This window comes from Delphinapterus leucas, chromosome 15 (assembly GCF_059928025.1).
Source record: "Delphinapterus leucas isolate spDelLeu-1000000601 "Yukka" chromosome 15, BTC_Dleu_Yukka2, whole genome shotgun sequence".
In the NCBI taxonomy this organism is placed as follows: Eukaryota; Metazoa; Chordata; class Mammalia; order Artiodactyla; family Monodontidae; genus Delphinapterus; species Delphinapterus leucas.
The window spans coordinates 71,820,184-71,845,365 of NC_143143.1; positions in this window are offsets into that span (position 1 = coordinate 71,820,184).

A 25,182-nucleotide genomic window follows, 5' to 3' on the forward strand; every position below is an offset into this window, starting at 1 on the left:
GAAACCATCACAGCATTGTTAATCAGCTGTACTCCAATATAAAATAGAAAGTTTAAAAAAATAATGCATCCCACAGTCTCTGGTTTGCTAGCATTTTAAGTCTATATAGGAGAATTTGGTGAGAAGTGAAAGGAGACAGAAGGAGCAGAGAGCCAAGCATCTTTGCATTCTGTTTCTCTGTATATTCCTAAGAGTCTTCCTTCTCCATCACGTGCCTGCAAGAGCCCAAAGCTGCTAGTTGTCTACAAAATACTTCTCCAAGAACAGCGTCATCCCTCCACCCCTGTGGACTGAGCTCCAAGGGGCCTGAAGATGAGAGGAGAATCTGGTGAAAGCCAAAGCCAGGCAGCAAACCTCCGCACTTCCACCCCGGCAACCCCTCCCCTGGGATCAGATATCACCAATAACTCTATAACCCAAGACACGAGATTAAGTCCACAAAAAATCTCCTCGAGCAGAGCAAGAGATTTATGTGTAATAGCTGCAGAGAAGGTGTGATAAAAGTTCATGAGTCTGCTAACTGGAAAAGATACGTGCACCCCAATGTTCACAGCAGCACTATTTACAATAGCCAAGACATGGAAACGACCTAAATGTCCATCAACAGATGAATGGATAAAGATGGGGTACATATATGTGTGTGTGTGTATGTGTGTGTGTGAGAGTGTGTGTACCCACACACACAATGGAATATTACTCAGCCATAAAAAAGAATGAAATAGTGCCATTTGCAGCAACATGGATGAAACTAGAGATTATCATACTAAGTGAAGTAAGTCAGAAAGAGAAAGACAAATATTATGATACCACGTATATGTGGAATCTTAAAAAGCAATACAAATGGCCTTTACAAAATTTACAAAACAGAAACAGACTCACAGACATAGAAAACAAATTTATGGGGACTTCCCTGATGGCGTAGTGGTTAGGAATCCACCTGCCAATGCAGGGGACACGGGTTCGAGCCCTGGTCCGGGAAGATCCCACATGCCACAGAGCAACTAAGCCCATGCGCCACAACTACTGAGCCTGCGCTCTAGAGCCTGCGAGCCACAGCTACTGAGCCCGCATGCTGCAACTACTGAAGCCCGAATGCCTAGAGCCTGTGCTCCACAACAAAAGAAGCCACCTCAATGAGAAGTCCGTGCACTGCAACAAAGAGTAGCCCCCGTTCATCGCAACTAGAGAAAGCCCGCAGGTAGCAACGAAGACCCAAAACAGCCAAAAATAAACAGATAAATAAATTTATAAAAAAGAAAACAAATTTACGGTTACCAGGGGAAGGAGCAGGGGGAAGGAAAAATTAGGAGCATGGGATTACCAGGTACACACCACTATACAAAAAATAAAGAACAAGGATTTACTATATAGCACAGGGAACTATATTCAATATTTTATAATAACCTATAATAGAAAAGAACAGAAATATATATGTGTGTGAATAACTTTGCTGTACACTGAAACTAACACAATATTAAATCAACTATATTTCAATTAAGAAAAAAAATTCATGAGTGTAACCTAAACACAGATTACTGATGACGTCTGCACACCTCTAGGCTGGGAGGTGTGATCTTCCTCTCTGTTTAACCTCATCTCCTGTCACTCCTTCACACCTGTCCTTCACTGTCAACTCCAGGGAAATGACAGTTCTTATATGTGCCTCAGCCATTCACATCCCACTGCCCTAGTGTGTCTATCACTGGAGCCTGGCATGCCTTCTCACCAGCCCTCCACCTCACCCCTGGGGCAAGAGGTACCCATCACAGTAATCCCTCTATATTCCTTCCAAACCCATGACCACTCTGTGAGGCCTCCTGGATTCCTCTTCCTCAGAGTCTCCTGGTTCTTGTCATGTGGTTCTCAGCACTTTCCATACCGCATCACACTTGTTTATGTGTCTTCCACCCACCAGACCAGACTATATCTACAAAGAACAGGAACCGGTTATTCCCACTCTGTATCCCCAGAGCCCAACACAGCAAATGATGCACACAGCAGGAGCTCTGTAACTGTCTGATGAAGGAATGATTCAACGAATAACCACCACCACCCCCAGAAATCAGAGACTTAAATTATGTTGCTCATAAGCCCTGAATTTCTTAAAAGGAAGTGCATTTCCACACAATGGATCATTGTGCCCAAACCAGCCTAGCTATTTTTTTTGCAGAAGGAATAAAGAATATGTGGGTTGGTTTTTTTCAGGAAGAAATTACCCATAGCAGAACCACTCTGGAGGCTCAGGTGCAGTGGTGGTATAGTTTTAGCATGCCTCAAAAATGTACCGCGTGCTACCTATTTCATAGTCCAAAAAAAAAGGCAGCAGAAGTGAAGAAGTAAGATGGGTTTCACTCTCACCTCCGACACTGCAAAACATCAGTATCTCCTGCTTGAGAAATCGTTAAAGTGCCTGAGATAAGACAGGAACGTTTTTGTTTTTTTTTTTAATGTCTGTGTGATATTCTTACTTCTGCAAGACAAATTAATGCTGCACAGTAACTGGAGAAAAGGAAAAAAAATGTTGATTCATGTTTGCTTGGAATGCAGTTTGTTTTCATTGTTTTCTCGTGTAATTACATATATTACCGACGTAATTACAAATAATACACATATTTGGTTTGTGCAATTATAGAATAGTATATAATTTTTAAATACGGTACATTTCTTTCTCCAAGGTTCTTTTACGAACGAAACAATCTATCATTTCTAAAAATATGATCCTGTGCATCACATTTTAATAAAGTAAAAATTAGTAAATATTTACCTTGCCTTTGTATTTCGACAAAATAAACTTCGTCATGTCATTCAGGTTTAAAAAGCCTCATTATATGCCTTGAAAAACTGCTTCCACTAGGCTAATTCTACCCACTGGAGAAAAGCCAGCTTCACATGATCGTTATCAAGAAAGGTAATTACAAAGAAACTACTATGTGCAAGGCGTGGTCCTGGAAGGCCTCTGTGATGGAAATAACACCTCCATGAACTGGTAAAGCACAGCCCACACTGGAGTGGAAGAGATGGACAAAAAGCTAGGCTCTGTCTCTTACCAGCTGTGCATCTTTGAGCGAGTGACCAAACCTCACAGAGTTTCCATAAAGTGGAGGTCATACCACCTCGCTCACTGTGCAGCATGAGGATTAAATGAGATAATGTACGTGAAAGGCCCTAATGCAGTCTCACTTGGGCAGTACACACAGCAACCGGTAGGAGGTTCTTGCTGTAACAGCATAAATCATAACCCTCGTTTACTGCCGTTGTATTTTGATTTGCAAGATCACAGTTCATCTGACGTGCTACACAGCATCTCTAACAGTGTGGTCTCTTGATCGCATATTTTCAGGAGCGAAATGACAACCTAGACTCTATTCAAAGTTGAAGGGCCCAGGGGGGAGACTGTGTGAACACCGTGGAAGTTTGCAGGGAGGAGAGGATGTGGAAGGGAATACAGAATTCTCAACTGGAAAGACCAGAAGGGAATTTCTAGATAATTCTAATCCAACTAGTGGCCCATACTTAGATTCTGCTGGATCCACACAATAGAGTATCTTCTGTTTAAAAAGCCAATTTTTAAAATCAGGAGATTTCCCCACAAAAAGTTAGATTTAGACATTCTCTTAAAAACGCAAGCTTGGGCAAGACTGAGCCCAAGCTGCTTCATGGCACTGCCCTCCAGCTGGTCTCACCCTGAAGTTTGTCCTCCACTGTGTTCATTATTTGCATAAATTAAGGCACCCCCGGGACCCAAAAACTTGGAGACTCTCAAATGCATCTCCAGACTACAGAAAAGTGACCAGTAATGGACACGAAGGCAAGCGTGGTCTGTCTCCACATTTAACCTCATGTTTGAGAAGGGAACGGACAGACCATAGTTGGTCTGAGATATCCTGAAGATTTTCCACCTAAATATTAAAGAATATGTCTCTAATTTGGTACTCCAGTGGGGTAAAAGATGGCATAGGAACAGGAAGCTTCTAACAAGGAGAGCTAATAAGGAACTGCAAGGCGACAAACTCTGCCAGTGAGAAAACTGAGTCTCAGAAAGTTCTAATAACTCTGAGAACTAGGAATTGAATCCAGGAACTCTTCTCTGGATCTGAATAAACAAACCGCAGACACATACCGCTTTTCTAATTACGTAAAGACACACTCCATTCAATCCACAGGTGCATCAAAGTTAAAGTGCCAAGAGCTAGAAGACTAGTGAGATTAGGAGTTACACTCCTGCGTCACCTGAAGATGGAGAAGGATGACCTCAGCAAACCCAGCTGCTGGAACCAGCCACATTCTGGAGCCAGGAAGAGTATGAAGGATTTGATGCTTCCTTTTACAGTGACATGTGGACAAAGTTTAAAGGTTTCATTCTGGATTCATTCCTTATCATGGAAACAACAGTTTCCTCAAATACGGGAACTGCTCAGGAAAAGCCTCTGTCTCATGTTCAAGTTTAACCACAGGCTCAAAGACTGAATAAGTAAACTGACAACTACATTTTAAGAGTAAGCCAAGGGGTTTCCCTCGTGGTGCAGTGGTTAAGAATCCACCTGCCGATGCAGGCAACACGGGTTCGAGCCCTGGTCCGGGAAGATCCCACATGCTGCGGAGCAACTAAGCCCGTGCACCACAACTACTGAGCCTGTGCTTTAGAGCCCGCAAGCCACAACTACTGAGCCCTCGTGCCACAACTACTGAAGCCCGTGCGCCTAGAGCCCGTGCTCCGCAACAAGAAGCCACCGCAATGAGAAGCCCACGCACCACAAGGAAGAGTAGCCCCTGCTCGCCGCAACTAGAGGAAGCCCACGTGCAGCAACAAAGACCCAACATAGCCAAAAATAAAAACAAAATAAATTAATTTTAAAAAAGAAAAGCAAAAAAAAAAAAAAAGAAAGACTGAAAGAAAACTTACCAAAATATTAAAGAGGCTGACTCTACGTAGTGGTATCACTTAACAGATGTCAGATACCATTTTTGCTCCTTTTTTCTCTAATATCTTCACTTTCTTTAATGGGCTGCTCTTATTTGTTTAAAATAACCTATAACTAGATAAGAAAAATAAAATACATGAATTAGTCCCATTCAAGGGACAGAGCCCAAGCAGGCATCTATCTGGTCCTGATCTGGGACCCACAGATCTATCCCAGTGGAGCTGAGCCTATACTTCTGCCTTCTCTGTCCCCTGCTAGGTTAGGCAAAGTGCCCCCGATGTCCTGCCATCTCCACTGTACCTCCCAGTCGGAGCAGCAAGGTTTGCAGCACATAGTAGGTGTGTAACAAATATCCATTAAGTGAATAAATGCACACTCTCTTGCACTTCCCTTCTCCTGCTCTTTTTCTGGGTCTGTCAATTTAAAGGATGTTACTCAGGTGAATGATATTTCCTGGAAGAGACCATACAATTAACTACCCTTGTAACCTCAAAAATCATATTTGAAATCAAATCTGCACAAGTGACAAGTACAGGATATAAAAAATGGCACTCTCCCCAGCCTCTTAATTACATACTATATATCAAACATCTCCCAAGCTCTGAAAATGTCCCATTTAACATTCTGCACTTGGCATTCAATTCCAAAACCTGAAATGGAGATTGTATTACTTAAACATTTCCCTGATTATTTTTTACTAACTTGTTCCCCATTTTTACCTTTCAACCAGGCTTTATCTACTCCCTAGTTCCCTATTAGGCTGTTGTATACTGGCCAAAAGAATTTAGAGGAAGGCTCAGGTGAAATTCAGGTACTTCATTGTCTGAAGACTAAGGGACATCTACCCAGGGGCAAACGTGAACACAAAGTATACGGTGAAGCCAGCTGCCATCGGATATATAAAGAGAGAATAAACACTGTCGTGCAAAGGCATGTTGAAGACACACAGAGAGAATCATCCCTCTGACTATCCCTCTCCACGAAGCTAAGCATCTTGAGTTTGGAGACCAATGTGTATAGCACGACTGAAACGTTGTTTAAAAAGTATGTATGTGTGTTTGCATCCAGATGTGTCTGTATACCCATAGGAAAAAGTCAGAAAGGATATACATCAAGCAGAAAATAATAATGAGCCCTGTGTACACTGAGTGGAAAAGCCAGTGTTACAGGAACTTCTACTGCTTACTGTACATAACTCACATAAAGTGAAAGAACTGTGGATGGATTGTATTTTTGTGTTTTACCTTTTTTTTTCAAATAAAAAAGAATGTAAGTATGTGTATCTGTATAAAGCTTAGTTCTCGGCCTTCAGGTTAAAACACAGTGTTTTAAACAAACACATATAAACAAATATGCACTGAGAAGCAACAGCAGAATCAAATGGCCTGAAATTTAGCTTTGAGGATCTAAATGAAAGTCCTTAGCTTCCAGAGCCACTAGTCAATTCTCAGACCCACAGTGAACAGTCACATCCAGAGGCAGAGGCGGGACTGGCTTCCCCTCGGTCTCCTCATTGGCCCAGATGGGATCACGCGCCCACTTCTTCACCAACTGCTGTGCCCAAGGAAATGTAAGCGGTAACTGGTTCAAGAACGGAGTCCTAAGCCAATCACTGAGGCTAGGAAAGTTAGATTAACTCTGATTGGCTAAGACCGGCTCACAGATTGGGGGACGGGGGTGAGGTTGCTGGGAGTCAGATCCATTCCTAGGAAAAGAGAATAAAAATCTAGGTGCAACTAGGAGAAGGAAAGGGAGAATTAATGCTGAGTAGGCATCAGCAGAAAGGGCTCCTGCTACCATCTATATCCTGTATTAAGGGTCCTATGGAGGTTCCCTAGACGGCTCCTTTCCCTCCACATCGGCTCAGTCATAATGTAAGGTCAAATCCACTTCCTCATTCATTATCACAATGTGCACGCACGCACACACACACCTGCTTTTATCTCAGATTGACAAGCCTTAATCTGAACTATTCTATTTACTCCTCCCTTATATCCCTGATTCTGGGGTTGTCCTTTCTTATTCATCCTGTTAGCAACCATGAGAGTAATTATTTCAAGAGCAAATGGAATTATGTCATTTTCCTAGTTTGAACCTCTCAGTGGCTTCCCAGTGTCCTCAGAACTCCTTGGTGTCATTCAGTAGTAGGGCCCTACCTGGATCTCCAGCCCCTTTTCCCACCACACCCCCTTCACATCCTCTTGCCAGTCTTATCAGCTCACAGATCTCCCTAAATCTGCTGTGCTGACTCAGGATTCTGCATCTCTGCCTAATTCCCTCACCCCCAATTCCCTTGCCCTTCACAAGGGCCAACTCTTATTCCTACTTCAAGACCCAGATCCCCTAAACCACTCCACCCCAACAAAGATGAGGGAGTAAAGTCAGCCTTTCAGAATTAGGTGGCTTGTGGAGAAACTTCTGGAGATGGCTCTATCCTCCTCCAGGAAAAAGAACTGCAGCAAATTCCTTCCAGATGAGAAGATCCCCCACCTTCCCCATCCTCCGGTGTTTGGGGGAAGGAAACACCAAACCATTAAAGCTATCGATACTCTCCTACAGGAGAGGTCTTCCTCAAAACTGCTTAACTCCCTCTAAAAATATAAATTCATTTCTTACTCTTCAGAAATTAGCAGCCTGAACCCTGCACACAAGACCCTTCCACCTATGTGAAGAGGGCTAAGTCACTCGTCAAGTTCCCCTCTTTACAAAAATTAGCCCAGTTCTCAGCATTCCTCTGTTGAGAACTTCCCTCCACCACTTTGAAGCCTGTTCATCATTTCACCTGGCTCCTTGACACACTGCCTACACTACTGCCAAGCGACAATGAACTTCACTGAGGCTTAGAAAGACACAAGGAGTGCTGGGCAGACCCTGTGCTGGGGCTTCTCTACTTGCCTCTGGCATCTGGAAGGTCGTAAGCCTCATTTCCTGGTCAGCCCTGGGGACAGGAACACGTGAGCAGCTCCACTTGCGTCAAGCATGAAACCATGTAACAGCAGCTCAGAATCAGGAGCTCCAGACACAGAGGGCCGGGTCCTCAGCAACACCCATTCTACAGATGAGGATACAGAGACCCAAATAAGGGAAATGCTTTCCTATGGTTTCCCAGGAAGTTAATGACAGACCAGCACTAGAATCTAGGGCTCCGAGCTCAAGTAGCTCAAATGATAGATGGGTGGAGAGAACAGATGGACAGATGGCTGGATGGGAGAGAGGGACAGAGAGAAGAACACAGAGATGACTAGCTGGCACCTTGCTATAAAAATCTAAATCAGAGCAAAGTCTTCTCCCCAGGCAAGGAGCGACCTGAAAAATATACCTGCCATGATTCCCAGGGGAGGAGAGTGAATGGTTGACTCAAACTCAACGCCAGCTTGAGTGGTGGAGGAAGGATTAACACAGACAGACTCTTTACAGACCAAGAATGGCATGTTCTTATCAGTTCCAGGTTCTTATCAGCCCCTGATCACCCAATGGAAAAAGCGGCTACACGTAGACTGCTGTGACCCGGATGAGCAGGAGACACCAGCTGCACTGGCTTCCTTGCCTGGCTCGCAATGGGGGCTCTTCGTTGAAACTTTTGTGGTTAGAGGAGAGGTACGTCTACCCTGATCAGCTCCTTGGCCAGGATTCATGTAAAGGCGGTGGGCTGGGTGGGATGAATCAGTTATCAGAAATCCCTTGTCTCTTCACTCAACACCTATTTTTGAATGCCAGGCATCGTTCTCAGTCATTGGAATACAGCAATAAAAAAAGACCCAAATCCCTGTCCCCTTGGATTCACATCTTAGTGGGGGTGGGAGACGGAAACAGACAGTAAACAAGAAATGTAATAAAGTACATTGTATCGGTGGAACATGCTAAGGAAAAAAGAAACAAGAAGAGATCTAACTGATCCCCCTTGTTAGTTCACCCAGAGCTAGTCTATGGGTAGGAGGGAGTGGGCACTTTGCAATACCAAATAGGCACCTCCTCAAACAATTCCATCCCCTGACAATCAAAGTGTTACCAAGGAAAACTTGTATAAAAACAGGCAGCCTGTTGGGGAGGGCAATGGACACACAATCAGAAAACCTAGAAGAGGGATCCTGGTTCTGTTAACGGTGTGACTCTATTTATTTTTTTTATTAATTTTTATTGGAGTATGGTTGCTTTACAATGTTGTGTTAGCCTCCACTGCACAGCAAAATGAATCAGCCATATACATACAGATATCCCCTCCCTTTCGGATTTCCCTCCCATTTAGGTTACCACCGTGCATTAGGTCGAGTTCCCTGTGCTACACAATATGTTCCCATCAGCTATCTATTTTATACACAGTATCAATAATGTATATGTGTCAATCCCAGTCTCCCAGTTCCTCCCACCCCACCCCTTTCCCCCTCGGTATCCATACATTTGTTCTCTACGTCTATGTCTCTTTCTGCTTTGCAAATAAGATCATCTATATCATTTTTCTGGACTCCACATATATGCATTAGTATACAATATTTGCTTTTCTCTTTCTGACTTCACTCTGTATGACACCCTCTAAGTCCATCCATGTCTCTACAAATGACCCAATTTCATTCCTTTTTGTGGCTGAGTAATATTCCATTGTATATATGTACCACATCTTCTTTATCCATTCCTCTGCTGATGGACATTTAGGTTGCTTCCATGTTCTGGCTATTGTAAATAGTGCTCCTATGAACACTGGGGTGCATGTGTTTTTTTGAATTATGGTTTTCTCTGGGTGTATGCCCAGCAGTGGGATTGCTGGATCATATGGTAGTTCTATTTCTAGTTTTTTAAGGAACCTCCATACTGTTTTCCATAGTGGCTGTATCAATTTACTTTCCCACCAACAATGTATGAGGGTTCCCTTTTCTCCAAGGGTGTGACTCTTTCGCTGTGTGACCTTGGATAAGTCACTCCACCTCTCTGAACCTCAGTTCCCTCACGTGTAAAATGGTTAATAACACCCACCTCATTGGTTTGTTAGGGAGCAGTTAGTGACAAGACCCATCGAAACAGTTTAGCACAGCACCTGGGACTTAGGAACTGCTCAGTAAATGTCAGCGATAATTATCACGTTGTAATTGTTATTATTATTATTAGCATTTGACTTAGCCTGGGGTCCCCCAGAGGTAGATCTTGTGACCAGGATTAGAGAACAAACAGGTTATTTGGAAAGTGATCCTAAGAAACATTAGTGAAAGAGAGAGGACGTGAGAAATGGAAGGAAAGAAGCCAATACAGGGTGTGTTATCAAGTAAGTGACCAGTGTGGGCAGCTGGAAGTTAACCCCACCTGGTGCTCTGGAATCCAGAGGAGGACACGTGACTATCCCACCAAAGGGTGAGGGAGCTGAGATGCTCATACACCAACTCCTGTGGGTCACTGGGTGAGAGCTGCTTGCGGGTGGAGGCGGGGCATTAACTTCTGGCTTTGGAGAAAGAGATGCCCTAAAGTCGTCTGGGGCACAGATGAGGGCAAGACACACGCCAGCACCCGCCCCAGCATCACCATCCATACGGCTTTGCCGCGGACACTGGGGCACTCTGCCCAAATTCTCCAAGCCTGCTTTTCGTCTATAAAATGGGGAGGATAATCATTTCTGCCTCTCAGAGATGGCTTCAGGATTTTTACAAAATCGTGTTTGTCAAAGCCCCTGGTGTGATGTCTGGCCTGAAGAATTTCAGTTTCCTTTCTCTCTTTCTTCCTCTCCCCATTACTCCCTTCGCACATAAAGGGAAAAGCTGGCTTCCTCGCAGGCCACGGAGGCCCTTTCAAAAGGACATTTTTGGTTTTATGGCTACAAAGCACTCCTTCCCCATAATGGACTCTCCGACGTGGATAACGACCTCTCTCAATACCCCTTTTCTGGATGGAGGAAGTGGAGGTGCCTTGAGAGCAAAGATGGCCATTCATGTCCCCAAGGTACGTTTAACTTCTGTCGCTGCCGTTGCTCACACCCACCTCATTGGGACCTTTTATCTCCAAAGCAAACTGGTGAAGACAGAGTCATTCATAACCTGATTACATTCAGCACCCTCGTGCGTGGGTACATTGCTGGGCTGCTGACAGAGGCCCTGGCAAGGTGACCCAAAAAGAAGCCAATCCCTTCTGTCCACCCCTTCCCACCCCCACCCCCCCAAAAAAGACCCGTCTTGAAAGGGCCCCTGCAGGAAGCAGGCCTGGCCGGTGCCACCCACCAGCCCGCAGAGCCGAGCCGGACTTGGGCCCGGGAGACAAGTGCTCATGTGTGAACGAGAAGCCATCAGAATATAAATGAGCGGGGAGGTCTAAGTGCCAAGAATCCGCCACAACGGCTATTTGTTTGGTGCTCTGGGAAAGCACCAACGGAGCCTCCACGGAGGCAGCCAACAGCCAGAATAAAGCTGAAAGAAGCTGACCGGGTTTCAGACACACAAATAAGTCCAGTTGATTAAGAATTCCTCTCTATTTAGAGTTAGCGACAGTCCCAAAGAGGTGCCCGCCAGCGTGGAAAAGGTGATTTCACTGACGAGAAGTGAATTAGGTGGTTTCTGGACACAGGACTGCATTCCAGACCCCAAGTATGGCATCTGACTGATTTTTCATACAGCCACCAACAGTAGCATTGATAGCCCCATTCTACAGGTAAAAGAACTGAACCCCGAAGGGCTTATCGATCATTTGAGCATGGTGATAAAGCCAGTCTGCCGGAGAGCAGACCATGTGTCAAGTCTGCCTCTTGAGAATAATTAGTTTTTTAATCTACAGTGTTTTCACGTGCAGGGTTTAATGTAACGCAAAATTTATTTATTAGAAGCTACTAGTTACTTCCATGGTGGAAGGAGGGGTGAGACATGGGAAGAGGTACGGGGAGACTTTAAGACCCTCGGTGGTGGTTTCATGGGAGTGTCATCTTGTGATGACAGTGTTTCAAGGTAGACACTTAGTGACTAGGGAATTTTCTGTATGTATGTTACACTGACGCAGGGATCAGAAAACCATGATCTGAGGGCCAGCTGCTTGTTTTACTGGAACACAGCCGTGCCCATTCCTTTACATATCGTCTCTGCTTCTCTGACCCTTTGGAGAAAAAGTTGGCTGAGCCCTGTGTACACTATACTGAACCTGACTTGGGCACTTAGGAGATCTGTCTTTCTGCCTGTGTGTTTCTTAGCCAATCATGGAAATGAGCTTTGCAGACTCTATGAACACATCAAATGACAAGCAGGGGGAAGAGTTAGTGTTACCCTGATGTGTTCATTAAAGAATTTAAAGGTTAGCTGATAAAAAACAACACACAATCCAATGAGGATATAAGTAAGAACACCAGAATAAATGGAAGAAAATCAAGATCAAAGGCAAGACAGGTATTACAGAAATCACCCACTGTGACCTCATACATAACGACTAACACTGGGCTGCGGATTTGACTCAGAGTTTCCCGGACACCCAAGCAAAATGGTAACACATGTGACAGAAATGCACTGAATGTCAGGAAACCAAGATGGGATTTAAAATATCCCCTGCACAGTCCAGCAAGTGTTTAAACCAATGCACACAACTGAAAGCTGGCTGTTCCGGATTTTCAAAGCACCTTTACCCCATTTTTCCTGCAAAAAGATAACTCATTTTTTGCTCTGATGGGCAAAAAACCCCTCAGGAGCCTAATTTTCGCCAACTGCCATGTGGCACTGCCCACCCCCATCTGGGCTGGCTGGCACAGACCTCGGCGAACAGAGCCCAGGGCCCCCAGAGGGTCCTCTGATCATGGACCATTGCAATGACCTACTTGGGATTAGAGCAACATTTTAGAGTATAACTGTGTTTCATGGGTCATAAATGTTGCACAGATGTTCCTTATTTACATCGACTCGGTGGATTATTATTGCGGCATTACCATGCTAATATGGTGATTCCTGCATTTGAAACTGGAAGGCAGGAAGCAGGGAGATGTAATTACACAAGCATGGTACACATTCGGGGGCAGGAGTGGGATTCAATAAAATAAACAGTAGTAATAGGTAGCACTGAATGTGTGCTTTATATATATATTAACTAATTTAATTCTCAGAACAACCCTATGAGGTGGGTTTTATAATTATGCCCCTTAAGAGATGATGAAACTGAGGCAGACCTAGACTCAGTAACTTCCCAGGTCCGAAATGTTGTAGCGGCAAAGCCAGCGTCTGACTCCAAAGCCTCTGTTCTGTTAACAAACGCCCAAAATCAAGAACAGCAGCAACTTTCTGCGGAAGCGAAAGCTATTCCTGGTGCTGTCCTACCCTGCATCACCAAAGCACATAACTAGTAACGCCCAAAACTAGCTCAGTGGTCCCTGGAAAGTACAACACTGACTCCCTACTGACCGAGGTCTCCATGGTCCTGGACTCCAGGAGCAGCAAGGAGTCAAGCCTTTGGATCAGGTCACGGGGCTGCCTCGGGCCCCTCCCTTCCCCTCCCGCTACACTAGCTCGGCATCCTACGGCTCCAACCACACCAAAGGGCTTGGCTTTTCTCAATGACCTGTCATTCCCCCATGCCCTCGCCTGCCTCACTACCTCAGTCTACCAGAAACCATCCCTGGCTCCAGCCAAGTGAGCCGTTCCCCAACTTACACCTACATCTTACATCTACTGTCTCTGTACCAGGACCGCAAACATACCCACCTGTTTCCCCAAACCAGACAGTAAGCTCCTTGAAGACAGGAATGGTCCTTTGTGTCTCCCCTGCTGATGGAGCTCCAGTGGGTGACCCAGAGAGGGAAACACTGGTGGACCAAAGGAACTGGCTGGGGAGAGAACAGAGACCTACATTTGACAGCATCAAGGATGCCCTGCCAAGTACCACAGCCATGCCTCCTAAGGCTTGCCATGAACTGCAGCCTCTTAGCAGCTTTTGAGTCTCCAAAATAAGTATCTATGGTCAACAGCTGAGACAGACAGAGTGCTGGCTTTGTGACATTCCACTCTACAACCCAAATCACATTCGCCCTTGATTGCATCTAAGTGTTCTTGTGGTCCATGCTGTGTTAGCACGAGGTGAAGAACAGGCTGTACGTATAAGGCGGTAGCTAGTTCTTACATATTATGTTACGGTTCTGTGGCTCCTGCACTGGCCTAGTGTCCTCAGGGAAAAGCCATCCAAGGATGTCCACCCACAGCACATCTATCTCACCTGTGTGTCCGCCCACAGCACATCTATCTCACCTGTGTGTCCGCCCATAGCACATCTATCTCACCTGTGTGTCCTTATGTGCGTATAAAAAGGAGGGGGAGAGGAGGAGGGAGAAACACATACATTCCACCTTTTCTCTTGCAGAAAACGTGCTCCTAAAAATTAGTTGCGAACTGAAAGTTTAGAATATATGGATCCTTACATGCTGCAAGAGTGGAATAGAGGAGGCTGTCTGTGGGGAGAGAGTTTAAAAATTATGAAATTTTAATTATGATGTCAAGGTTTCGTTTCTTTACTCCGTGTCTACAATGTATTCCTGATTATTCAGGATTAGTTAAAATATTTTAAAATAAATTACAAACAATAAATTTAATTCTGTGATGTCTTATCTTAAATTCCAATTATCTCAGCTTACTGAAAATGACGTTTCACATGAAGGAGAAAATGAGCTTGTGTTGGGGAGAAGGACGCACTGGCAGAGATGTAGCAAAAGATCGGGCTGGAGGTTCAGCACTGATTTCCATTCATTCCTAGAGTCTGTCAACAAACATTTACAGAGCACCCAGTATGTGCCAGGCGCTTCCTAAGTGGTAAGCAAGACAGAACTGCTCCCTCCAAGAGCTTACATTCAAGAGGGAGAAACAAATAAGTAAATAAACAAACACTGTGAGACAGTCGATACTATTAACATCTCAACATATTCAAGCTAATGTGGACAGAAAGTACAGGAGTGATACTTAGGTGGAGGGTGAAAAGAAGGAACATCCCAAGTAGAAAGAACAGCGAAGCAAAGGCCCTGAGGTGGGCACAGATTTGACTGTTTGAGAAAAGAAAGAAGGCCAATGTGGCTACAGCAGTAGTCAGCCGACCTTTTCTATAAAGGCCCAAACAGTAATTACTTTAGCCTCTGCAGGGCTTCAGTTTCCCCTGCAACTGCTCAACTCCACCATTGCAGCGTGAAAGCTGCCAAAGACAATTTGCAAACAAATGGGCAAAGCTGTGCTCCAAAGTAACATTTTTATGGACACTGAAATCTGAGTTTCATACGACTGCCACGTGTTACAAAATGCTATCCTTCTTTTGATTTGTTATCTACCATTAAAGATGTAAAAACCATTCTTAGTTCACAGGCCACACACGAACAGGCGGCAGGCCAGACATGGCCCATGGGATGAAGTTTGGTGACCGCCCCCCCGCAGGCTAGACTCAACCAAGTAATGGCAGTGGGAACCAAGGGAGAGGGGATTAAAAGTCTCAGGAGCCAGATCTTAGAGGCAAGAAGCAGTAGTTTGGGTTGGGGGCTTTATTCTAAATGCAAGGGACATGATTTGAAAGAGAAGAGGGACATGCTCTGATTTCTGCCTTTAAAAAATTCCTTTGGCAGCTGTGTGGCGATTCTGACGGTGTCATCAACTTTCTTGGAAAAATGTCAGTAGGAAGCTGAACACTGTCTTCTTGATTACGGAGTCTGGAGCAGACCATCTTCCCATCAAAAGCTCTATGGATCTGTTGATTTCTCTCTGTACCTGAATCACTGAAGCTGTTTTTTTCTTTAATGTTGATTTTCAGTCCATAATATGAAAGATTTCAGTCCATAATTTTAAAGGCCACGAAACATGGCCTTTAAGCCACGATGGTGGAAGACACATTTCCTGCAGTTCACATGTGAGCTTCATCTGATTTCCTTTCACAAGAGAGCATCTGACCAGTCAACAAATGGAAGCTGAACAGCCAACACTGTCTTTACACCTATCAGGCTCCATCTTTGCCTCAAACATATTACCGAGAGGACGTGCATTTTCACATTTCCACTTTCCTCTCACTTTTATAAGAGAAAACTGAAAAAAATTCAATCACAGCTGTGCAGGCAAAGGCAGCAGGAGAGAAGGAGTGGCCCGTGGTTGGCAGACATGAATACAATGGCTTCACCTGATTTTTTAAAGTCCAAATTCAACACTGGGAGGGGCGTGAATGAAAGATGAAGACAAAGCATTTCCCCCCTAATTCTTACTGATATGAAAGGAAAGGCTCTCAGGAGACTTGGCCCTTCTCAGCTTCACTGTGTGTACTGTGTGCCACCCTTCCTGAGTCCTGACTTCCAACATCTACTCCAGAGCCTGACCTTCATATCAATTACATAGGCTGTACTTGGTGTCCTGACATTCAACTTAGCCCACAGCCCAGCTCCAGCTAAGCCTGACCTGGCAGAGAGAAAGCGGCTCATGTTACCAAGCCCCACAAAACCTTTCCTCCTGACACCTTCTGACCTCTTCAAAATCTAACGCCCCTCGACCCTTGCGAGCTTGGACAAGATTCAAGCTTGTCTGTAAATCCTAGTTCCCTCATCTGCCTACTTCTCAGGGTTATCAGTGAGGGTGAAAGGAAATCACATATTTCAAGCCCCCTGTAAGACCCGTGATAAGTCAATCAAGGTAAATAAGTAACCAGGTCAAACCCAAACAGAATTTTCCATCTCCCTCTTTCAGTCTCTTACTTAAATTTCAATCCCTCCCATGCCCACAGAAGCAAAGGCTTTTGTGGCAAGGCTCTGAAGAATACCACCAAAAAAAAAGGCGGGGGGTAGTTTGAGATGTGGGTCTGTGGCAGGTAGACTCTAAGATTGTCCCCAATGATCCTCATTTCCCAGTGCTTATGCTTTTATGTAATCCCCTCCCCTTGAGTGTGGGCAGGACTGGTGACTAGCTTCTAACCAACAGAATATGGTAAAGGTGATGAGATGTCATTGCTGCAATTAGATACATAAGACTGTGACCTCCGTCTTGCTAGCAGACTCTCTCCCTTGCTGGGGAGATGAAGCAGGCCACTGTGTCAGAGAGGCCCATGTTGCAAGGAACTAAGAATGGCCTCTAACCAACAGCCCACAGGGCAGTAAGACCCTCAGTCTGGCAGCCTACAAAAAACTGAATGCTTCCTACAGATGGCCAATAGGCACATGAAAAGATGCTCAACATCACTGATTATCAGAGAAATACAACTCAAACTACCATTAGGTATCACCTCACACCGCTTCAGAATAGCCATCGTTAAAAAGTCAAAAAATAACAAATGCTGGAGAAGGTATGGAGAAAAGGGAACCCTCCTACTCTGTTGGTGGGAATGTAGATTGGTGCAGCCACTATGGAAAACAGTATGGAGGTTCCTTAAAAAACTAAAAACAGAGTTACCATATATGATCCAGCAACCCCACTCCTGGGCATATATCCAGAAAAGACGAAAACTCTAATTCGAAAAGATACATGTGCCCCAATGTTCACAGCAGCACGATTCACAATGGAAACAACCTAAATGTCCATCGACAGATGAATGGATAAAGGAGATGTGGCACATATATACAATGGAATACTCCTCAGCCATAAAAAAGAATGAAATAATGCCATTTGCAGCGACATGGATGCAACTCGAGATTATCGTACTAAGTGAAGTAAGTCAGACAGACAAAGACAAATACCATATGATATCACTTATATGTGGAATCTAAAATATGACACAAATGAACTTATTTACAAAACAGAAACAGACTCACAGACATACAGAAAAAACTTGTGGTTGCCAAGGGCAGGGGGCTGGGATGGATTGGGAGTTTGGGGTTAGCAAACTATTATGTATATGTATAACTTAATCACTTTGCTGTACACCAGGAACTAACACAACAGTGTAGATCAACTATACTTCAATAAAATAAATTTAAAAAAAAACCCTGAATTCTGCCAACAACTACATGAGCTTAGAGATCCTTCACGATCAAGTCTTCACATGAGACCATAGCCCTGGGTGATGTCTGGGTGGCAGCCTCACGAGAGGCCCTAAGCCGAGGACCCAGCTCAGAGATGCCCAGACTCCTGACCCACAGAAACCGTGAGATAAAACAATATCACTGTCAGTTGCTTAAGTGGTTCCGTAAGTATTGTTTTCAGTGGCTAACCTCGTGGTAATTTTTTAGGCAGCAACAGTTAACTAACACAGGGTCCACTTCAATTTGAATTTCTCAGGTCATCCTAATCCAGAAGTCACATGCTGTCAACTCTCCATACAACTCCAACCGCACTGCGCTAAGCTTTCACCAATTTAAAAGAACAGACACCGAAGAAGCTCTACCTTAAACACACCTGGATCCCTTTCCTCCAGCAAAGGTATGTCATTTGCTAAATCTTCCTCTTTGATGCAACTGACAAAGAGGAAACTCAAACCGTGGCATGGCCACCTCTGGGTCTGGGGGGAAGGGATAACGGCACTCAGCCTGGCGTGCCTCACACCAGGAATGGAGTCAGATGGTTCTGAGTCACGGGCCTCCCAGACCATCTGGATAGAACTGACCTCAGAGGAAGCCAGAGGTGGGGTATCCTTCCGTGGCTATCATCTCATTGTTCGTTATCAAAATCTCTAGTCCGTAGCAATTTTTCCCATGCTAGCATGAATTTCTCATGCCAAATAAAAGTTATCTTTAACTAAGAGCCTTAGGTTGTAAACTTGCTCCCCTGAAGAGTCAGGTCAGGCAAAATCAAAGGAGTCGGAAAAAAAGCAGCAGCATACTCCTCCAAGGAAACGCCATGCGCCCTGTTTCACCACTGGCCCCTCGATGCTACCCCAGGCCCTCTGGCCCCTCCAGACTCTTCCTCTTTTTACCTATATTTCTCTTTTGCATTTCCTCCTACCCGCCTGTCCCCTCCCACGTTGCCTTCATTCCAGTTGCTCCTAAGAAAACCTGCCTTTACAATATCAGAACTTTCCGGACAGCTAAGGTTTGCTCTTTAATTCAATTTCCTACATACTTAAACCTAGGGTTCATTAGGCGGAAGGCATCATGCTAACCACCATAGCAGACGCTCGAAGAGCTGTGTCTACAAAGTCTTTAAAAATATTCTACAAACTGCCCTTCCCTCCTACATGATAGAACAGGGCCATGGTGCACGTCATAGGTTCAAAAATCTAAACAGCAGGTTTCCCTTGCCCCCCGCCCTCAGCATCTGTGTGACCTTGGGTTGGTCCTTTGTTGCATCTAAGATTCAACCTCTTAACTGCAAAAAGGTGGTTGCACTTATTAAGAGCAAAGATTAAAATGGAATGATATGCCTAAAAATACCGTAGAAAGCATTACAAAGTAGAATAACGGGACTAAAGAAAACAATTTAGCCTTTCCTTTATAACTCAAGGTTATCTGTAAAAAGATCAGTTATTGTATTCGAAACCCACACCTAGTTCTTTCTCCTGACATCATTTTGTTTTAAAGTGACAGCGTTCGGGGTATTAATTCTTAGGATTAAAAAAAAATTTTTTGTTTAATTTTGTATCCTGACATCATAATTCCCATGACTGCCACGGCGTCTTGAGCAAAGCAATAAGGTGAAGTCTTCGGGGCCTTCAGAGGAGGGGAGCGTCCTCTGCCTACGTGCTGCTGCTCCAGCTACTGAGTTTATTGAGATGTCACTGTTGCTTCTTTTAGTTCTCCTGCTCCTCTCTAGCAATCAGGCCATCACTCCTTTTATTAACCACCACGGCAAGCATGTCTCCCTGAAGCAGCCAGTCTCCTTCCTTCCAAACTCTCTGGGCTTGGAATCATACACGAGAGTCTGGGGGCTCTCCCTTAGGGAACGGACAGGAGCTGTGAGTGGATTTAACATCTACTGGGTAGCCCAGAAGCTCTTCAGCTTCTTTCCAAAACCTTGACATCGCACTAGAAGGTGAGGCTTCAAAATAGTAGGATTTCAGAGGAGAAAGGAGTTTTTACACAATGCCTGGTGTACAGTTACCATTTACTGTTTCTATGTAGGACCTTACTTGATGCCTACCTATGTGCATAGACACGCATCTGCATGTCTAAAATTCAACGGTAACAAGACCATGGACATATATGATATGCAGAAGAAATTCCCATTTAACAATGACAATTTTCACGCTATTTATTCGCTACCTTACATATGTTATTTCACATGACGTGCATAACTGTCTAATGAGATAGGTACTATCATTCCCCATTTTGGGATAAAGACATTAAAGCTCAGAGAGGTTAACTAATTTGCCCAAGGACATACAGCAAGTAAGCAAGACGATTAGGGATCCCAGGCAGTCTGAGCCCACAGCCAGCCCAGATGGGAATGAGAATATCTCCAGAGATTGTTGCAAGTTCAAGTCACATTATCAGTTTTTCCTAATAAAGAACAGTAAACTCTAAAATCCACCGATGAAACTGAGACTTATTACAATTCATACATGAATTACCAATTCTCAAAAAAATTCTTAGAAACCACCACTGCTATTATCACTTGCCAGGTATCTTATATGCATCATCTCAAATGGTTGCGACCGCCCCTACCAGACTGGTAGAATTATTCCCTACTGACGGATGGGGGAAGCTAGGCTCAGAGAGATACAGTAACTCGCCCAAGGACACACAGCCATTAAGTGGCAAGAGCCAGGATTTTAATTCAGGTCTTTCTGACTTCAGTGCCTATCCTCTCTCCAACATGTTGACTGGCCCAAGACAAAACAGATTTCAAGGCAAACTATTCTTTTGTAATCAATCTTCGCAATTCAGTAGATTTTTCTGAATCTTGCACAGCTCTGAAATTGAAACAATACTGGCCCGGAAGTGAACACAGCTTGATTGAAAGCTGGGTTTGGCCAGTTAATAGCTATGTGAACAATAAGATCCTACTGTACAGCGCAGGGAACTACATTCAATATCCTGTGATGAACTATAATGGAAAAGAATGTGAAAAAGAATATGTATGTATAACTGAGTCACTTTGCTGTACAGCAGAAATTAAACACAACATCGTAATTCAACTATACTTCAATAAAATTTTTAAAACACAGCTATGTGACTTTGAGTATGTCACACAGCCTCACTAAGATAGCATTCCTTTAGAGTAATCCAATTTCACAGAGCCTTTATGAAGATTAAATAAAAGAATGTGTGACATACTGCATGTGCCATGGTCCCTGGCACACAGAGAGTGTTTTAAATAATCTTTCTTTAATTCATCGATTATTATTTTCCTTTTGTACAAAAAATGGAATTGTAGGTTGAGATTTCAGACTGACAGATTTAGGATAAAGTACCCATTATTATATAAGACAGAACACAGAATCTTCACATTAAAACTAAAATTGCTAAAAGTGATCTTAGAAATCACTTCCTATCCATCCGTTCACCAACATGGAGTACCATGTATAGGAATTGTGCTGGGCACAGGGGATCATCAGTGAACAGAACAAAGTCCTGACCCTCATGGAGTGTTAATTCTAATAGAAAAGAGTCAGAAAATAAACACATAAATAAATAAAAAGACTATTTAAGGACTTCCCTGGTGGCGCAGTGGTTAAGAATCCACCTGCCAATGCAGGGGACATGGGTTCGAGCCCTGGTCCGGGAAGATCCCACATGCCGCGGAACAGCTAAGCCCGTGCGCCACAACTACTGAGCCTGCGCTCTAGAGCCTGCGAGCCACAACTACTGAGCCCACGTGCCACAACTACTGAAGCCCACACACCTAGAGCCCGTGCTCCGCAACAAGAGAAGCCACCGCAATGAGAAGCCCACGCACCACAAGGAAGAGTAGCCCCCGCTCGCCGCGACTAGAGAAAGCCCGCGCAAAGCAACGAAGACCCAATGCAGACAAAAATAACTAAATTTATTTATTTATTTAAAAAAAGACTATTTAAGAGGATCGAGTGCTATGAAGAGAGATGGCAAAGCTCCCTCTCATTTGGCTGAGACAGAAACGGTCCTCCAAAGCAGAAAATGGACTTAACTGGACAGAGGCCCCACATGAAATTAATGGTATATCTCTGCTCCCTAGAGCAGCGGTTCTCAAATTTTCACATGTGCCAGAGTCACCTAGAGGGCTTCTTAGAACACAGATTACCCACTCCCAGAGTTTATGATTTAGCAGGTCTGTGGTGGGTCCCCAAAATTTGCACTTATAAAAAGTTCTCAGGTGATGCTGAGGCTGCTGGTCCAGGGACAACACTTTGAGAACAACTGCCGTTGAGGAATAGAGCCATACCGGAAAGCAGTGAGGCAGGACGGGAGGAGGATAAATACCCCAAGCCTTCTCCTCCTGCCTTAAAATCTCCGGCCAGTGTTCCCCATCTGCTAAACACCATTAGAACCAGAGAGCAAAGGATTCATGCCTCCTGGAACTCAGAGCAGTACAAAGAAGGGCTCCATTAACACAATTCCCTCCCCTTGCCCCTTTGCAAATTAAAGGGTACCAATAATCTCCCACTGTTCCTAGTCTCTAGATGTCTCAGCACCCCTTGTGGTTTCCCTTAGCCCCAGCCATGTACAGTCCTTTCATTAAAGTGTCACAACACATTGGAGTGTAATTCTGTTTTCTGTCAGGATCCAGAGAGATACAGCAGGAGACCCCAGACACCTCCTCTAGTGGTGATATTTTTGGAAACTGACAAAAGCTATTCTATTTCTTCCTACAGTAACATCTATCAAATGCAGGTCAAATATCAGATAATCTTTTTTTATTTGCTACATAAATATGAATTGTACATGCAACTTCCAGGAACCTGCACAGCATATGCAATGAAGTCACTCTGAACAAAGCTTTGTGGCCTGGAATGGGCATTGGAGTGACCAACTCATCCTGGTTTGCCTGGTTTTACTACTGAAGGTCCCACATGCTGGGAAACACCTCCGTCCTGGACAAACCAGGACAACTGGTCACCCTCGCCATGTATTCTGTGCTCCACTGAGTTCCAGTAGTAGGCTCCAGCAACAACATCACCGCCAAGAACGACTAGCTTTTATTGAGCAATTTCCATGAGCCTGGCCCCAGGCTAAGCATTTTACATACATCACCTCATTGATTTCTTAAACTACCCTACAAGCAAGTTACTATGATTAGCCTCATTTCACAGATGATAAAACTGAGGCTCAAAGGGCTCAAATAACTTGTTCAAGGTCATACAGCTTGTAAGTAGCACAGCATTGAGCCCACACAGTCTGAGATCAGAGCCTGCACTTTTAATCACTATGCTTTCCTTCATGTCAGAGCAGATGGGTCTACCTGCCCCAGACCTGATTCCACAAGAAAAAACAGCCAAGAACTACCAAAAGGTCACATCAGAAACCAAGCTCAAAAACTGCAGTCACAAGAGCAGAAATTGAGAAGGGATTTACACATTCTTTACTGGAGGGCACACAATGGAAAATTCAACGGGGAGGTATTTAGTGCCTTTGGAAAATTAGAGATAAAATTACACAGGCCCTTGTCTTTCAGAACCAAAGTCTTGCTGCAAAATCTCTGACATTCAACAGCTGATGGTGCATCCTACAAAGTCAAAGGCAGTCCCACCTGATGGCTTGGGCGTCAGCTGCTCATTTGTAAAACTCAAATAATCACCTCTCTTAAATCCACAGGGTGACTATCCTGTGGGTTAAATTAATTCAATCAACTAGGTCCAGCCAAAAAGCGTTTTCCTAGAGACCCAGAGGTCCAAAGACCATAGTCAGGGATGAACCCTTCATCCCATCTGAGTTCCTGGGAGTGTGGCACCTTCAGCTGCTGAGCCCCCAGTGTGCAGTCAGCCGCATCTAGGGGCCCAACTTTTGTTCTAGGACAAATGAGGGTCCTCTCTGTGAATTACCCTCTTTTGATACTGGGATGGTTGAGGCTTATTTGGGAACAAGATGGGGCTTCTTTCTTAGGAAGACAGCCCCTCTCCCCCACTCAGAAAAGTCTCCTAACGCTCAACACCATGTGTTTAAGGACCTGGACTCTGAAATGAGGTGACTCAAGTGCGACTGTGGCCAAGCCCTCGAGCCTCCATAAAACCAGTTCTCTGGGCTTCCCTGGTGGCGCAGCGGTTCAGAGTCCGCCTGCCGATGCAGGGGACGCGGGTTCGTGCCCCGGTCCGGGAGGATCCCACGTGCCGCGGAGCGGCTGGGCCCGTGAGCCGTGGCCGCTGAGCCTGTGCTCCGCGACGGGAGAGGCCACAACAGTGAGAGGCCCGCGTACTGCAAAAAAAAAAAAAAAAAAAAAAACAAGTTCTCTTACCTGATATATGGGATTGTTGTGCCTGCTCCATAAGATAGTTACGAGAATTCAGTGAAGTCTTAGAACTCCCCCGCAATTTTCTCACTGAAAATTCTGAAGAAAGGCTTTCCACCCAGGAATTTCAAGTGGGAACTAAACTTTTCCCCTAAGGATGAATTGAGCACAGCACCTGGCACAAAGTAAACCAGACAGAGAGCAGGAAGCAGTGGCTAAGAACACAGATCCCAGCCTCAAATTGCTCGGGTTCAAGCCTTGGCTCTACCACTCACTAGCTGTGCGACCTTGGGCTTAACCACTCTGTTCTTTTTTTTTTTTTATGGTAACTGTACCCACAACATAGGACTGTTAGAAGACTCTACAAGTGACAATTAGTAAAGCCTTTGAAAAATGCCTGGCTCATTTTAAGTTTTTAAAGTACACAACAGTGTTAGTGTTCCCTATTTGGCAGTCATCTCCTCTCTTGTATTTACTCCCCTGGTGTTCAGTTTGAATCCTTCAGGCTCTGCAGACACACTCCGGTGCACCTGTGATTTTCATAACTTTAATCTGGTTGCCCATTATTATTCCCCTATCATCCATCATTTCACCAAATGACTTGTCATCTCCTTGTATTTTCTGCTTTCCATTCCAACATGATCCAAATGCTCCGCTCCTCTCTATACTCTTTTGGGTTTAGAAATTTTCACCCCAGGAGAGTGAAAATTCTTTCTGTTATATTCTAATCCGGGCTAATGGAGTCGCCCTTTGAAATGAACAATCATGGAAACAGATCTGTTTGTTTCATCTCCGAGACCTGGGGATTTCACAACTTACTCCTTTTGAACAGACTATGGATGGTATCAAATAACAAAACTGATTCATCGGGAAAGGGTAGATTTTTAATATCTTAACCCCCATCAAAGATGTCAAATGGCACTTCCCTGGTGGCGCAGTGGTTGAGAGTCCGCCTGCCGATGCGGGGGACACGGGTTCGTGCCCGATCTGGGAGGATCCCACATGCCGCGGAGTGGCTGGTCCCGTGAGCCATGGCCGCTGGGCCTGCGCGTCTGGAGCCTGTGCTCCACAACTTGAGA